The sequence below is a fragment of the Pungitius pungitius genome, chromosome 3 (assembly GCF_949316345.1).
Source record: "Pungitius pungitius chromosome 3, fPunPun2.1, whole genome shotgun sequence".
Classification (NCBI taxonomy): Eukaryota; Metazoa; Chordata; class Actinopteri; order Perciformes; family Gasterosteidae; genus Pungitius; species Pungitius pungitius.
This window is the reverse complement of record NC_084902.1, coordinates 19,535,577-19,551,362: the sequence shown is the minus strand read 5'-3', so window position 1 is coordinate 19,551,362 and position 15,786 is coordinate 19,535,577. Positions and strand designations below refer to the sequence as shown.

General features: G+C 42.9%; 2 long non-coding RNA genes across 2 annotated transcripts in view; both read right to left on the bottom strand.

Annotated features, from left to right (window-relative positions):
- LOC134126993 (uncharacterized) overlaps nucleotides 1-15,786 on the bottom strand; it is a 59,522-nt gene that overhangs the window by 20,544 nt on the left and 23,192 nt on the right. The gene's annotated exons all lie outside the window — the stretch shown is intronic.
- Nucleotides 611-2,713, bottom strand: LOC134126948 (uncharacterized). Its single transcript, XR_009955889.1, has 3 exons — nucleotides 2,590-2,713; nucleotides 1,680-1,751; nucleotides 611-1,581 (listed from the first exon to the last, which is right to left on the bottom strand). It is a non-coding gene; the product is annotated as an uncharacterized LOC134126948 (long non-coding RNA).

The following is a 15,786-nucleotide window of genomic DNA, read 5'->3' as shown; positions in this document are numbered from 1 at the left end:
TTACGGCCTACTATAGTTCCCATTGACCAACTACATAAGGGATATTTCCACACCATGTTGACTATGATAAACATATACAACTCTTATTCCCATATGGACATTGCAATTTAGAATGTATATTCATTAACTCAGCATGTACCAAACCATATTGTCATGTAAAAAAAACCAAAACATGACCAAACATGACTAAATAAATCACTGCCCTTGCATACTGAACAAATATTGCATTCTGGATTCATTTTAAGTCACATGAGGAGTCTTGTGCATGCCAAGAATCAAACCCTGGTTTACTGCGCCAGGGGCCAACGCTCTGCAGATGACCTATATGGTCCAATACAATTTCACAATCGAAACGTCCCTCAAATAGGATTGGTGCCTACATACAGCGAATTTTAATACTTAAATGACAGCTAAAGGAGAAAATAAAACGCAGTAGGTCACATAAGTTCTGTCGGATGTTCAAGTTGCCCAGAAGGATGAGCGGCGAGCTGTCATCTGGAAGTTGTAACTCTTCCATTCGTTGTAGAAGTAAATAACTTCTTCTCTGGAAGGATAATTTTCCGCTGTGGTCCAGTCAACTTTGCCATGATTGTGATGCCAACCTGTGCCGTGTGCTGGAAGAAAAAAAGAAGGCCAAATTATTACATCGATATGTAATGGAATGCTGTTGTAAGAACACAGGAAGAAGGCTTTTACATTACATGTCATTTAGCTGACGCTTTTATCCAAAGCGACGTACAATAAGTGCATTTCCACATAGAGATACAAACTCAGAAGAACAAGTAACAAGAAAGTACATTTTTCATTAACTAAGCAGTTTCAAAACATGTTAAAGATAAGTGGCATTATAAGTACAATTTAAGTGCTACCATTTGTTAGTGCTACGGTTTGCTAGTGTTTTAGTCAAGGTAGAGTCTAAAAAGGTGTGTCTTGAGTTTTCGACGGAAGATGGAGAGGCTCTCTGCAGTCCTGATGTCATCAGAGAGCTCGTTCCACCATCTGGGAGCCAGGACAGCAAAGAGTCGCGATCTCGTCGAGTGCTTTTCTCTCAGTGAGGGAGGAACAAGCAGCGTGGCAGATGCAGATCGGAGTGTGTGGGTTGGGATGTAGGGTTTAACCATGTCCCGGATGTAGACTGGTCCCGATCCATTCACAGCGTGGTACGTCAGTACCAATGCTTTGAACTGGATGCGGGGAGCCACTAGTAACCAATGAAGAGAACGGAGAAGCGGTGTGGTGTGGGAGTATTTCAGAAGGTTGAAGACCAGTCGAGCTGCTGCATTCTGGATGAGCTGCAGTGGTCGTATGGCGGTAGCAGGGAGACCCGCCAGCAGAGAGTTACAGTAGTCGAGGCGAGAGATGACAAGAGCCTGAATCTGTACCTGCGCCGCCTTCTGAGTGAGAAGGGGTCGTATTCTCCTGATGTTAACGGTGTTCGCCAAAGTTAACAGTCAGGTCCTGAGTGGGCGAGTTTTTTCCAGGGAAGAGAAGTAGTTCAGTCTTGTCGGGGTTGATCTTCAGGTGATGGGCGGACATCCACTGGGAGATGTCAGTCAGACATGCAGAGATCCGTGCCGCCACCTGAGTGTCCGAGTCGGGGAAGGAGAGAATTAGTTGGGTGTCTGTGTTTTACAATTATGCAGACAGAACAAAATATACATAAAGAAATGCTTTCCCACCTCGCTGGAGTTGAAAGCCACGTGTCCAATGTGCCATTCCCATTGATGGTGGCATGACTTTGCACGTGGCATCTGAAAGTATTTGAGCACCAACATGTATTATCAGAATACGATTAGGGCTGTCAACAGATTATAGACAATTAACTAGTTAATCACACATTTTGTAAAACATTTATCTTGATAACAATATTTTTTTCTCTTATATTAACTGTTTACAGTTTAGTAATTTGTTGTTTCAACTCCATAATGAGCTTGACGTGTGTATATTATTTCATTGGAATGAGGGGCATATTAATCATATCATTTAATGTTAGATTCATGCTCATTGTGAAGGAAATAAATATATAACATTGAAAAGCATTGAAGACGCACATTACATTACGTGTCATTTAGCTGACGCTTTTAAACAACAAAGTAGTTAGTTAGCTGCTGCGAGTAGTAGTGTGTAAATAAAGTGATTCAATCGGGCCAAGTTATTTAGGGCACACGGAAACGTAAACAAAGTGGCGCTAATAGCGTGAAGAGGGGTCTTTTATTCCCGTGAAGCTACCGTAGTTAGCTTTACAGGAACAAAATACGTATGCTAGTTGATGTTCTTCAAGCATAGCATAGGCTGCCCTGGGCTGTGCTAAATAGTGCACAGCAGCCACAGCCGGCAGTAAACTCAAATTAGTGTGACAAATCTGCTCTAAAGTGTAGTTATTTAAGTCAATAACCTCAGCAAATAGAGTAATCTGAACCACTTTGTTCGTTAGATCAGCCGGAGACGCGGAAAAAAAGAGATGTTTGTGACGGGACGTCCCTTAAGCAGCTAATAGCACCGAATTAGTGTTAGCATGTTTACAGTATCCCCGCTATTTAAGTGGGTAAGACTGAAGAACGCACAAGGAAAAAGTCATCACTCACCTACCAAAGCGTTTCCACTTGGTTTAGTCCGTTTGGATTTAAGCATAGGTGTGTAGCTAGCAGTTTAAAATATAAAATACGGACTTGATACGAGCTGCAGCTGTTCAACGCCGGGGCTTCAATGGCGACCTCTCGCGATAACAGCATTAACTCACGCGACACTACGAGCCGCCCTCTACTCTGCGCATGTCCGTCAACAAAGACTGCTGGGTAATTGAGTTCTTTAACGTAACAGTTCCCCGTAACATCTAGTAAAATCCCAAAACGTGTTTGCATCTCCACCCGTATGTGGCAGAATACGTGTATTTAAATTCAGATGTAAATATATTGAACTGTCCGTGTTATTTTTCTAGGTTAGATGTGTCAAACTCGCGACACGCTGGCGAACGGCTGCACCGTCCAGACCGTACCGGGCTGCAACGCCAGCTCCACACATACGGCAGCTGTGCCCAGCAGCCGTATGTGGCTGAAACGAGTGTGACACAGCTGCTCTAACGTGTACAGTTATTTAATAACCTCAGCAAGGAGAGTAAACTGAATCATTTTGTCCGTTAGATCAGCCGGACACACGTTTAAAAAAAGAAGAAAAAAAAAAAAAGTATGATCTCGTCGGGAGTCGATCTCACGACCATTGCATCGGGGGGCCAACACCTTACTCACTGAGCTATTCTTCCAGATGGATGTGAGAATTCGAAAAGTCACTGAAATAGGATTGGTCACTCTCCGCCAAAAATTGAGGTAATATTCACACTAAAAAAATTATAACTGCCTTCCTGTTTGTTTTAGAGAAAATTCCTCAGAGACTTTTTTAAGTCTCCCTTTAATACATTTGGTAAAAAATCAGCGGACTTGTCGGTCAAACAGGGTGCGGGCGGGGCTTCGTCAAAATCTTCCAGGGGGCGCAATGGAGGCAATTTTTCACTTTTGATCCAAAACTGCACATCAGGTCTGTAAAGGTCATCACGTAGGATACTCACAGAGGTTTTCAAGAGTTTTGGAGTGTGCCGAGGCTCAGAAGATGTGCTTGAACTTTCATGCAAAGATGACGTCGTCACAGCAACAAAGTTGGTCCAAAACTCCCAATTCTCACTGTGAGCCATCGTCACCGTCTTACGTCTTATATTCCCAGATTTGAAGTTGATCACATTAAAGGGCTAGGAAATGGACATGTAAATGTAGAAACTTTGCATTGACCTAAGCCAATAGGTGGCGCTATACTTTTTCGAAAATCACTGCATGGCATTACTTAAAGGCCTACACAAGCATCATGAATATACATTTATAGCCAGAAATATCAATGTTCCTTGGAGTTATACCATTTTACATTTTTGAGAAAAATCGTCAAAAATCGTCCAAACTGCACGCAAGCTCACGGCCAGGTAGTTTTATGAAAACTCTTGATTTTAATAACTTTTGACCCCAAGGGGGTCAGGATCAACTTGCCCGATTTTGAAATCGATCGGATTTAAACTCTCGGAGGAGTTCGTTCGTTTGTAAAACCAAAATACGGTGGAAATTGCGAAAAAAAGGCCAAAATACAGTAAATCACCATAGCGCCCCCTAATGTTCGATTTTTTTTTAATTCTCAGGGGAAGTTCTAGGACCCAATGTGAACATGTCCTAAAGATTTGGTGGCGACAGGCCTTTTACTTTTTAAGTTATTGGTCTTTCCTTTTTAGGCCACACCCCCGACAACTTGATTGGTCCATCAATTAAAAACTAAATGAGATATCAACAAGCTTTTGATAACTTTTGATGGCATTGAGCCAATGATCATTTTGGTGAAGATTTCGTCAAAATCGGACCAAGCGTCTGGGAGGAGTTCGCAAAAACGTGTTTTTCACAAAATTCAAAATGGCGGCCATAAAACGGTAGGCGCATTTGCATACCATGATTGACTTTTTTGTAGAGCACATCCAAGAGCACCTGTGTGCAAAATTTCAAGTCAATCCGTAAAAGTGGACAAAAATGTCCCCAGAGGCAGCACTTTAGGGGGCGCTAGAGAGCACTTTTTTTCATCGCCAAATTGCGCGACCCCAAGAATATATAAATTTTTCGCACTTCTGAAGCGCACGCAAAAATTCAAGAGTTTTTGAACATGGCAAAAGCCCCAAAAGTGCGATTGAAGTGGTGAAATAATAAGAATAATAAGAAGAATTCTTGCAATTTCAATAGGGCTTTCGCCCGACTTTCAGTCGGCTCAGGCCCTAATAATTAAAGCTGCAAGCAGCGATGAACGGGCCTTCGCCTATTCTCGCGCGTCGGGGTGGGGCGGCGGTCGGCCGGGCTCGCGGGTCAAAAAAGACTAAAGAGACTAAACGAATCACTCTCGGGGCTGCCATTCAAACCTGAATCTGCGGCCTCGCGAACGGAATCCACCGACGCCGGGCTGTTGCCCCGCTGCAAAAGACCTGCGGAGTAATTGTTACGGGTCTCGGGCACGATGACCACAATAAGTATCACAGCAACACTTGTCTCGTTCTCCAGTTTGCGTCTGTATAATTGATTCAACACATATACACATCCAGTGCATTTTTCTTGTCCTGTATATCTTAGATATCATAGATGCAGTCTCAATCAAGGTTAATTCCCAGAAATATCCACCTGTAATTACCTTAGCTGTTATTTCTGCCTACTATAGTTCCTATTGACCAACTACATAAGGGATATTTCCATACCATATTGACTATGATAAACGTATACAACTCTTATTCACATATGGACGTTGCACTTTAGAATGTGTATTGATTAACTCGGCATGTACCAAACCATATTGACAAGTAAAAAAAACAAAATATGACTAAACATGACTGAATAAATCACCGCCCAAAACATGTTAAAGATAAGTGGCATTATAAGTACAATTTAAGTGCTACCATTTGTTAGTGCTACGGTTTGCTAGTGTTTTGGTCAAGGTAGAGTCTAAAAAGGTGTGTCTTGAGTTTTCGACGGAAGATGGAGAGGCTCTCTGCGGTCCTGATGTCATCAGAGAGCTCATTCCACCATCTGGGAGCAGGACAGCAAAGAGTCGCCATCTCGTCGAGTGCTTTTCTCTCAGTGAGGGAGGAACAAGCAGCTTGCCAGATGCAGATCGGAGTGCGTGGGTTGGGATGCAGGGTTTCACCATGTCCCGGATGTAGACTGGTCCCGATCCATTCACAGCGTGGTCCGTCAGTACCAATGCTTTGAACTGGATGCGGGCAGCCACTGGTAACCAATGAAGTGAAGGGAGAAGCGGTGTGGTGTGGGAGTATTTCAGAAGGTTGAAGACCAGTCGAGCTGCTGCATTCTGGATGAGCTGCAGTGGTCGAATGGCGGTAGCAGGGAGACCTGCCAGCAGAGAGTTACAGTAGTCGAGGCGAGAGATGACAAGAGCCTGAATCAGTACCTGCGCCGCCTTCTGAGTGAGAAGGGGTGGTATTCTCCTGATGTTAACGGTGTTCGCCAAAGTTAACGGTCAGGTCCTGAGTGGGCGAGTTTTTTCCAGGGAAGAAAAGTAGTTCAGTCTTGTCGGGGTTGATCTTCAGGTGATGGGCGGACATCCACTGGGAGATGTCAGTCAGACATGCAGAGATCCGTGCCGCCACCTGAGTGTCCGAGTCGGGGAAGGAGAGAATTAGTTGGGTGTCTGTGTTTTACAATTATGCAGACAGAACAAAATATACATAAAGAAATGCTTTCCCACCTCGCTGGAGTTGAAAGCCACGTGTCCAATGTGCCATTCCCATTGCATGTGTACAGACTGTAAAGCCCTCTGAGGCAAATGTGTAATTTGCGATTTTGGCCTATACAAAATAAAATGAATTGAATTGAATTGATGGTGGCATGACTTTGCACGGGCCATCTGAAAATATTTGAGCACCAACGTGTATTATCAGAATACGATTATGGCTGTCAACAGATTATAGACAATTGACTAGTTAATCACACGTTTTGAAAACATTTATCTTGATTACAATATTTTTTTCTCTTATATTAACTGTTTACAGTTTAGTAATTTGTCGTTTCAACTCCATAATGAGCTTGACGTGTGTATATTATTTCTTTGGAATGAGGGGCATATTAATCATATCATTTAATGTTAGATTCATGCTCATTGTGAAGGCAATAAATATATAACATATTGAAAAGCATTGAAGACGCACAATACATTACGTGTCATTTAGCTGCGCCCGGCTGCACGCTGCGGGCAGATTATAGACAATGAAGTTAAACAACAAAGTAGTTAAGTTAGCTGCTGCGAGTAGTAGTGTGTAAATAAAGTGATTCAATCGGGCCAAGTTATTTAGGGCACACGGAAACGTAAACAAAGTGGCGCTGATAGAGTGAAGAGGGGTCTTTTATCCCCGTGAAGCTACCGTAGTTAGCTCAGCTAAAAGACGTATGCTGGTTGTTATTGTTCAGTGCTAAATAAAAACCCTCTTGAATGTAGAACACAACTCACGTCTGGCCTCATACCATGACAGGCACATTAATGTTGACAATTAACTTCGTTAGCCTTGTGTTCACCTTTCCTGCCGGTCCGTCTCTGACCGTAGTCGGAGTTTGCAGGGGGAGGCGTTGCTGTCTGCTCCAGGGCCAAAGTACTGTCGGCTAAGTAAACTTTGGGGTTAATTCCCTTCGTCCCGGGGTTGGTGAATAAAAGTCCGCTTTACTTTCTTTGAGGATTTATTAATCTAACACTGAGTAACACAGTTACAGTACAGACAATTCTCCGGCCGCTACATCCACTCCGTCATCACAACAACAACACAACTTCCTCATGCGCTCTCCCCCTCCGTAGCCCGTGCGTGTAGCTCTTAAAGGGGCCGCACCATTTTCTCTAGTAACATCACAATCACGTATGTTGCAGAATACGTCTATTTAAATCCAGATGTAAATATATTGAACTGTCCGTGTTATTTGTCCAGGTTAGATGTGTCGTTACTCGCAACCAGCTGCCCGGTCCGCCAGCTGAGTGCCTCAGTCTGCTGTTTCATTCTGTTCATGTGCCACGGAGCAGCTTCTGTCCTTAAACTGAAACGATTTTCACAAACCTGCTCTTAAGTGTAGTTATTTAAGTCAAACACATCAGCAAGGAGCGTAAACTGAATCATTTTGTTCGTTAGATCAGACGACACGCGTTTAAAAAGAGGAGGAAAAAAAAATGATTTCGTCGGGAGTCGATCCCACGACCATAACTTCGGGGGGCCAACACCTTACTCACTGAGCTATTCTTCCAGATGGATTTTAGAATTCGAAAAGTCATTGAAATAGGAATGGTCACTCTCCGCCAAAAGTACAGGTAATATTCACACTAAAAAAATTATAACTGCCTTCCTGTTTGTTTTAGAGAAAATTCCTCAGAGACTTTTTTAAGTCTCCCTTTAATACATTTGGTAAAAAATCAGCGGACTTGTCAGTCAAACAGGGTGCGGGCGGGGCTTCGTCAAAATCTTCCAGGGGGCGCAATGGAGGCAATTTTTCACTTTTGATCCAAAACTGCACATCAGGTCTGTAAAGGTCATCACGTAGGATACTCACAGAGGTTTTCAAGAGTTTTGGAGTGTGCCGAGGCTCAGAAGATGTGCTTGAACTTTCATGCGAATATGGCGACGTCACAGCCACAAAGTTGGTCCAAAACTCCCAATTCTCACTGTGAGCCATCGTCACAGTCTTACGTCTTATATTCCCAGATTTGAAGTTGATCAGATTAAAGGGCTAGGAAATGGACATGTAAATGTAGAAACTTTGCATTGACCTAAGCCAATAGGTGGCGCTATACTTTTTCGAAAATCACTGCATGGCATTACTTAAAGGCCTACACAAGCATCATGAATATACATTTATAGCCAGAAATATCAATGTTCCTTGGAGTTATACCATTTTCCGTTCTGGAAAAAAATCTTCCAAAATTGTCCAAACTGCACGCACGCTCACGCCCAGGTAGTTTTATGAAAACTCTTGATTTTAATAACTTTTGACCCCAAGGGTGTCAGGAACCAGTTGCCAGATTTTGAAATGGATCGGATTTAAACTCTCGGAGGAGTTCGTTCATTTGTAAATGCAAAAATTGAAGGAAATGGCCAAAAATACACAGAATCACCACAGCGCCCCCTAATGTTCAAATATTCTGGGAAAATTTGGGGATGTTCTAGGACTCATTGTGAACATGTCCTCAAAATTTGGTGAAAATGACGGTTAGAAAAAAAAAAAGTTATAGGCCTTTGAACTTTCAGGACACAAACCTACAAACTTCATTGCTCCATAACTTTATTGAAAAATGAGATATCAACATTCTTTCAATAACTTTTGATCGCATCGAGCCAACGATCATTTTGCCGAAGATTTCGTAAGAATCGGACCAAGCGTCTGGGAGGAGTTCGCAAAAACGTGTTTTTCACAAAATTCAAAATGGCGGCCATAAAACGGTAGGCGCATTTGCATACCATAATTTTTTTTGTGTACAGCACATCCAAGAGAACCTGTGTGAAAAGGTTCCAAGTCGATCGGTGAAAGTAAAAAAAATAATTAACATTGCGGCCACTTTGGGGGGCGCTAGAGAGTTCTTTTTCTTCTCCTCTAATTGCGGGACCCAAATCATACGTCAATTTTGCGCACTTCTGATGCGCGTGCAAAAATTCAAGAGTTTTTGAACATGATGAAGTCCCCGAAAGTGCGTTCGAAGTGGCGAAATAATAATAATAATAATAATTCTTGCAATTTCAATAGGGCTTTCGCCCGACTTTCAGTCGGCTCAGGCCCTAATTAAAGCTGCAAGCAGCGATGAACGGGCCTTCGCCTCTTCTTGCACGTTGGGGGGGGCAGCGGTCAGCCAGACACGCGGGTCAGAAAGAGACTAAAGAGACAAAACAAATCACTCTCGGGGCTGGCATTCAAACCTAAGTCTGTGGTCTCATGAACGGAATCCACCAAGACAAGGCTACTGCCGAGCTGCAAAAGGCCTGCAAAAAGTTGACAAGTCACATCAGGAGTCTTAATAAATAGGTTGAGGCGATGTACAAAGTGCAAAACCGAAATAGAGGTGAAAAAAAATGATCTTCCGCACCTGGAATCGAACCCGCATCGCCAGCGCCGGGGGCCGAGTGCTCTACAGATGTGCTATCTGCTCTGATACAATGTAGTAATTCGAAACGTCCCTCAAATAGGATTGGTGACTCTCTTGCAAAATTACAGGGAATGTTCACACTAAAAAAAATTATAGCTGACTTCCTGTTTGTTTTAGAGCATAGTCGTCAGAGACTTTTGCTTCAGTGACCAGAGCAGAGACAGTTTATGGAGATCGCAGAGTAAACGTGTTTGCATCTCCACCAGTATGTGGCAGAATACGAGTATTTAAACCATAGATGTAATTATATTAAAGTGTCTGTAAGCTGCCCCGCTACCACAAGCGCCCCACGTCAGCTGTTCGCATTAACTCAGCATGTACCGAACCATATTCTCATGTAAAAAAACTAAACATGACAAATTAAATCACTGCTCCTGCATACTGAACAAATATTACATCCTGGATTCATTAAATACATTTTAAGTCACATCAGGAGTCTTATTAAATAAGTTGTGGCGATGTACAAAGTGCAAAACCGAAATAGAGGTGAAAATAAAAAGATCTGCCGTGCTGGGAATCGAACCCACATCTCCAGCGCCGGGGGCCGAGTGCTCTACAGATGTGCTATCTGCTCTGATACAATGTAGTAATTCGAAACGTCCCTCAAATAGGATTGGTGACTCTCTTGCAAAATTACAGGGAATGTTCACACTAAAAAAAATTATAGCTGACTTCCTGTTTTTTTTAGAGCATAGTCGTCAGAGACTTTTGCTTCAGTGAGCAGAGCAGAGACAGTTTATGGAGATCGCAGAGTAAACGTGTTTGCATCTCCACCAGTATGTGGCAGAATACGAGTATTTAAACCATAGATGTAATTATATTAAAGTGTCTGTTAGCTGCCCCGCTACCACAAGCGCCCCACGTCAGCTGTTCGCATTAACTCAGCATGTACCGAACCATATTCTCATGTAAAAAAACTAAACATGACAAATTAAATCACTGCTCCTGCATACTGAACAAATATTACATCCTGGATTCATTAAATACATTTTAAGTCACATCAGGAGTCTTATTAAATAAGTTGTGGCGATGTACAAAGTGCAAAACCGAAATAGAGGTGAAAATAAAAAGATCTGCCGTGCTGGGAATCGAACCCGCATCTCCAGCGCCGGGGGCCGAGTGCTCTACAGATGAGCTATCTGCTCTGATACAATTTTATACTTCGAAACGTCCCTCAAATAGGATTGGTGACTCTCTTTCAAATCTACAGGGAATATTCACACTAATAGAGTTATAACTGACTTCCTGTTTGTTTTAGAGCATAGTCCTCAGAGACTCTTTTAAGTCTCTCTGTAATACATTTTCTCAAAAACCACCGTACTTGTAAGTCAAACAGAGTGCCGGCGCCGCTTCGTCGAAAACTTCCAGGGGGCGCAATGGAGGCAATTATTAACTTTTGATCCAAAACTCCACATCAAGTCTGTAAAGACCATCACTAAGGACACTCACAGAGGTTTTCAAGAGTTTTGGAGTTTGCCAAGGCTCAGAAGATGTGCTCGAACTTTCATGCGAGGATGGCGTCGTCACGGCAACAAAGTTTGTCCAAAACTCCCAATATTCACGGTGACCAATCATCACAGTACTAAGGCTTATATCCCCAGATTTGAAGTGGATCAGATTAAAGGGCTATGAAATGGACATCTGAGTGTAGAAATTTCGCATTGACCTAGGCCAATAGGTGGCGCTATACTTTTTCGAAAATCTTTTCATGGCAATACTTATAGGCCTACACAAGCATCATGAATTAAAATTTCTAGCCAGAAATATCAATGTTCCTTGGAGTTATACCATTTTACATATTTGAGGAAAATCGTCAAAAATCGTCCAAACTGCACGCAAGCTCACGCCCAGGTAGTTTTATGAAAACTCTTGATTTTAATAACTTTTGACCCCAAGGGGGTCAGGATCAACTGGCCCGATTTTGAAATCGATCGGATTTAAACTCTCGGAGGAGTTCGTTCGTTTGTAAAACCAAAATACGGTGGAAATTGCGAAAAAAAGGCCAAAATACAGTAAATCACCATAGCGCCCCCTAATGTTCGATTTTTTTTTAATTCTCAGGGGAAGTTCTACAACCCAATGTGAACATGCCCTAAAGATTTGGTGGCGACAGGCCTTTTACTTTTAAAGTTATTGGTCTTTCCTTTTTAGGCCACACCCCCGACAACTTGATTGGTCCATCAATTAAAAACTAAATGAGATATCAACAAGCTTTTGATAACTTTTGATGGCATTGAGCCAATGATCATTTTGGTGAAGATTTCGTCAAAATCGGACGAAGCGTCTGGGAGGAGTTCGCAAAAACGTGTTTTTCACAAAATTCAAAATGGCGGCCATAAAACGGTAGGCGCATTTGCATACCATGATTGACTTTTTTGTAGAGCACATCCAAGAGCACCTGTGTGCAAAATTTCAAGTCAATCCGTAAAAGTGGACAAAAATGTCCCCAGAGGCAGCACTTTAGGGGGCGCTAGAGAGCACTTTTTTTCATCGCCAAATTGCGCGACCCCAAGAATATATAAATTTTTCGCACTTCTGAAGCGCACGCAAAAATTCAAGAGTTTTTGAACATGGCAAAGGCCCCAAAAGTGCGATTGAAGTGGTGAAATAATAAGAATAATAATAATATTAAAGCTGCAAGCAGCGATGAACGGGCCTTCGCCTATTCTCGCGCGTCGGGGTGGGGCGGCGGTCGGCCGGGCTCGCGGGTCAAAAAAGACTAAAGAGACTAAACGAATCACTCTCGGGGCTGCCATTCAAACCTGAATCTGCGGCCTCGCGAACGGAATCCACCGACGCCGGGCTGTTGCCCCGCTGCAAAAGACCTGCGGAGTAATTGTTACGGGTCTCGGGCACGATGACCACAATAAGTATCACAGCAACACTTGTCTCGTTCTCCAGTTTGCGTCTGTATAATTGATTCAACACATATACACATCCAGTGCATTTTTCTTGTCCTGTATATCTTAGATATCATAGATGCAGTCTCAATCAAGGTTAATTCCCAGAAATATCCACCTGTAATTACCTTAGCTGTTATTTCTGCCTACTATAGTTCCTATTGACCAACTACATAAGGGATATTTCCATACCATATTGACTATGATAAACGTATACAACTCTTATTCACATATGGACGTTGCACTTTAGAATGTGTATTGATTAACTCGGCATGTACCAAACCATATTGACAAGTAAAAAAAACAAAATATGACTAAACATGACTGAATAAATCACCGCCCAAAACATGTTAAAGATAAGTGGCATTATAAGTACAATTTAAGTGCTACCATTTGTTAGTGCTACGGTTTGCTAGTGTTTTGGTCAAGGTAGAGTCTAAAAAGGTGTGTCTTGAGTTTTCGACGGAAGATGGAGAGGCTCTCTGCGGTCCTGATGTCATCAGAGAGCTCATTCCACCATCTGGGAGCAGGACAGCAAAGAGTCGCCATCTCGTCGAGTGCTTTTCTCTCAGTGAGGGAGGAACAAGCAGCTTGCCAGATGCAGATCGGAGTGCGTGGGTTGGGATGCAGGGTTTCACCATGTCCCGGATGTAGACTGGTCCCGATCCATTCACAGCGTGGTCCGTCAGTACCAATGCTTTGAACTGGATGCGGGCAGCCACTGGTAACCAATGAAGTGAAGGGAGAAGCGGTGTGGTGTGGGAGTATTTCAGAAGGTTGAAGACCAGTCGAGCTGCTGCATTCTGGATGAGCTGCAGTGGTCGAATGGCGGTAGCAGGGAGACCTGCCAGCAGAGAGTTACAGTAGTCGAGGCGAGAGATGACAAGAGCCTGAATCAGTACCTGCGCCGCCTTCTGAGTGAGAAGGGGTGGTATTCTCCTGATGTTAACGGTGTTCGCCAAAGTTAACGGTCAGGTCCTGAGTGGGCGAGTTTTTTCCAGGGAAGAAAAGTAGTTCAGTCTTGTCGGGGTTGATCTTCAGGTGATGGGCGGACATCCACTGGGAGATGTCAGTCAGACATGCAGAGATCCGTGCCGCCACCTGAGTGTCCGAGTCGGGGAAGGAGAGAATTAGTTGGGTGTCTGTGTTTTACAATTATGCAGACAGAACAAAATATACATAAAGAAATGCTTTCCCACCTCGCTGGAGTTGAAAGCCACGTGTCCAATGTGCCATTCCCATTGCATGTGTACAGACTGTAAAGCCCTCTGAGGCAAATGTGTAATTTGCGATTTTGGCCTATACAAAATAAAATGAATTGAATTGAATTGATGGTGGCATGACTTTGCACGGGCCATCTGAAAATATTTGAGCACCAACGTGTATTATCAGAATACGATTATGGCTGTCAACAGATTATAGACAATTGACTAGTTAATCACACGTTTTGAAAACATTTATCTTGATTACAATATTTTTTTCTCTTATATTAACTGTTTACAGTTTAGTAATTTGTCGTTTCAACTCCATAATGAGCTTGACGTGTGTATATTATTTCTTTGGAATGAGGGGCATATTAATCATATCATTTAATGTTAGATTCATGCTCATTGTGAAGGCAATAAATATATAACATATTGAAAAGCATTGAAGACGCACAATACATTACGTGTCATTTAGCTGCGCCCGGCTGCACGCTGCGGGCAGATTATAGACAATGAAGTTAAACAACAAAGTAGTTAAGTTAGCTGCTGCGAGTAGTAGTGTGTAAATAAAGTGATTCAATCGGGCCAAGTTATTTAGGGCACACGGAAACGTAAACAAAGTGGCGCTGATAGAGTGAAGAGGGGTCTTTTATCCCCGTGAAGCTACCGTAGTTAGCTCAGCTAAAAGACGTATGCTGGTTGTTATTGTTCAGTGCTAAATAAAAACCCTCTTGAATGTAGAACACAACTCACGTCTGGCCTCATACCATGACAGGCACATTAATGTTGACAATTAACTTCGTTAGCCTTGTGTTCACCTTTCCTGCCGGTCCGTCTCTGACCGTAGTCGGAGTTTGCAGGGGGAGGCGTTGCTGTCTGCTCCAGGGCCAAAGTACTGTCGGCTAAGTAAACTTTGGGGTTAATTCCCTTCGTCCCGGGGTTGGTGAATAAAAGTCCGCTTTACTTTCTTTGAGGATTTATTAATCTAACACTGAGTAACACAGTTACAGTACAGACAATTCTCCGGCCGCTACATCCACTCCGTCATCACAACAACAACACAACTTCCTCATGCGCTCTCCCCCTCCGTAGCCCGTGCGTGTAGCTCTTAAAGGGGCCGCACCATTTTCTCTAGTAACATCACAATCACGTATGTTGCAGAATACGTCTATTTAAATCCAGATGTAAATATATTGAACTGTCCGTGTTATTTGTCCAGGTTAGATGTGTCGTTACTCGCAACCAGCTGCCCGGTCCGCCAGCTGAGTGCCTCAGTCTGCTGTTTCATTCTGTTCATGTGCCACGGAGCAGCTTCTGTCCTTAAACTGAAACGATTTTCACAAACCTGCTCTTAAGTGTAGTTATTTAAGTCAAACACATCAGCAAGGAGCGTAAACTGAATCATTTTGTTCGTTAGATCAGACGACACGCGTTTAAAAAGAGGAGGAAAAAAAAATGATTTCGTCGGGAGTCGATCCCACGACCATAACTTCGGGGGGCCAACACCTTACTCACTGAGCTATTCTTCCAGATGGATTTTAGAATTCGAAAAGTCATTGAAATAGGAATGGTCACTCTCCGCCAAAAGTACAGGTAATATTCACACTAAAAAAATTATAACTGCCTTCCTGTTTGTTTTAGAGAAAATTCCTCAGAGACTTTTTTAAGTCTCCCTTTAATACATTTGGTAAAAAATCAGCGGACTTGTCAGTCAAACAGGGTGCGGGCGGGGCTTCGTCAAAATCTTCCAGGGGGCGCAATGGAGGCAATTTTTCACTTTTGATCCAAAACTGCACATCAGGTCTGTAAAGGTCATCACGTAGGATACTCACAGAGGTTTTCAAGAGTTTTGGAGTGTGCCGAGGCTCAGAAGATGTGCTTGAACTTTCATGCGAATATGGCGACGTCACAGCCACAAAGTTGGTCCAAAACTCCCAATTCTCACTGTGAGCCATCGTCACAGTCTTACGTCTTATATTCCCAGATTT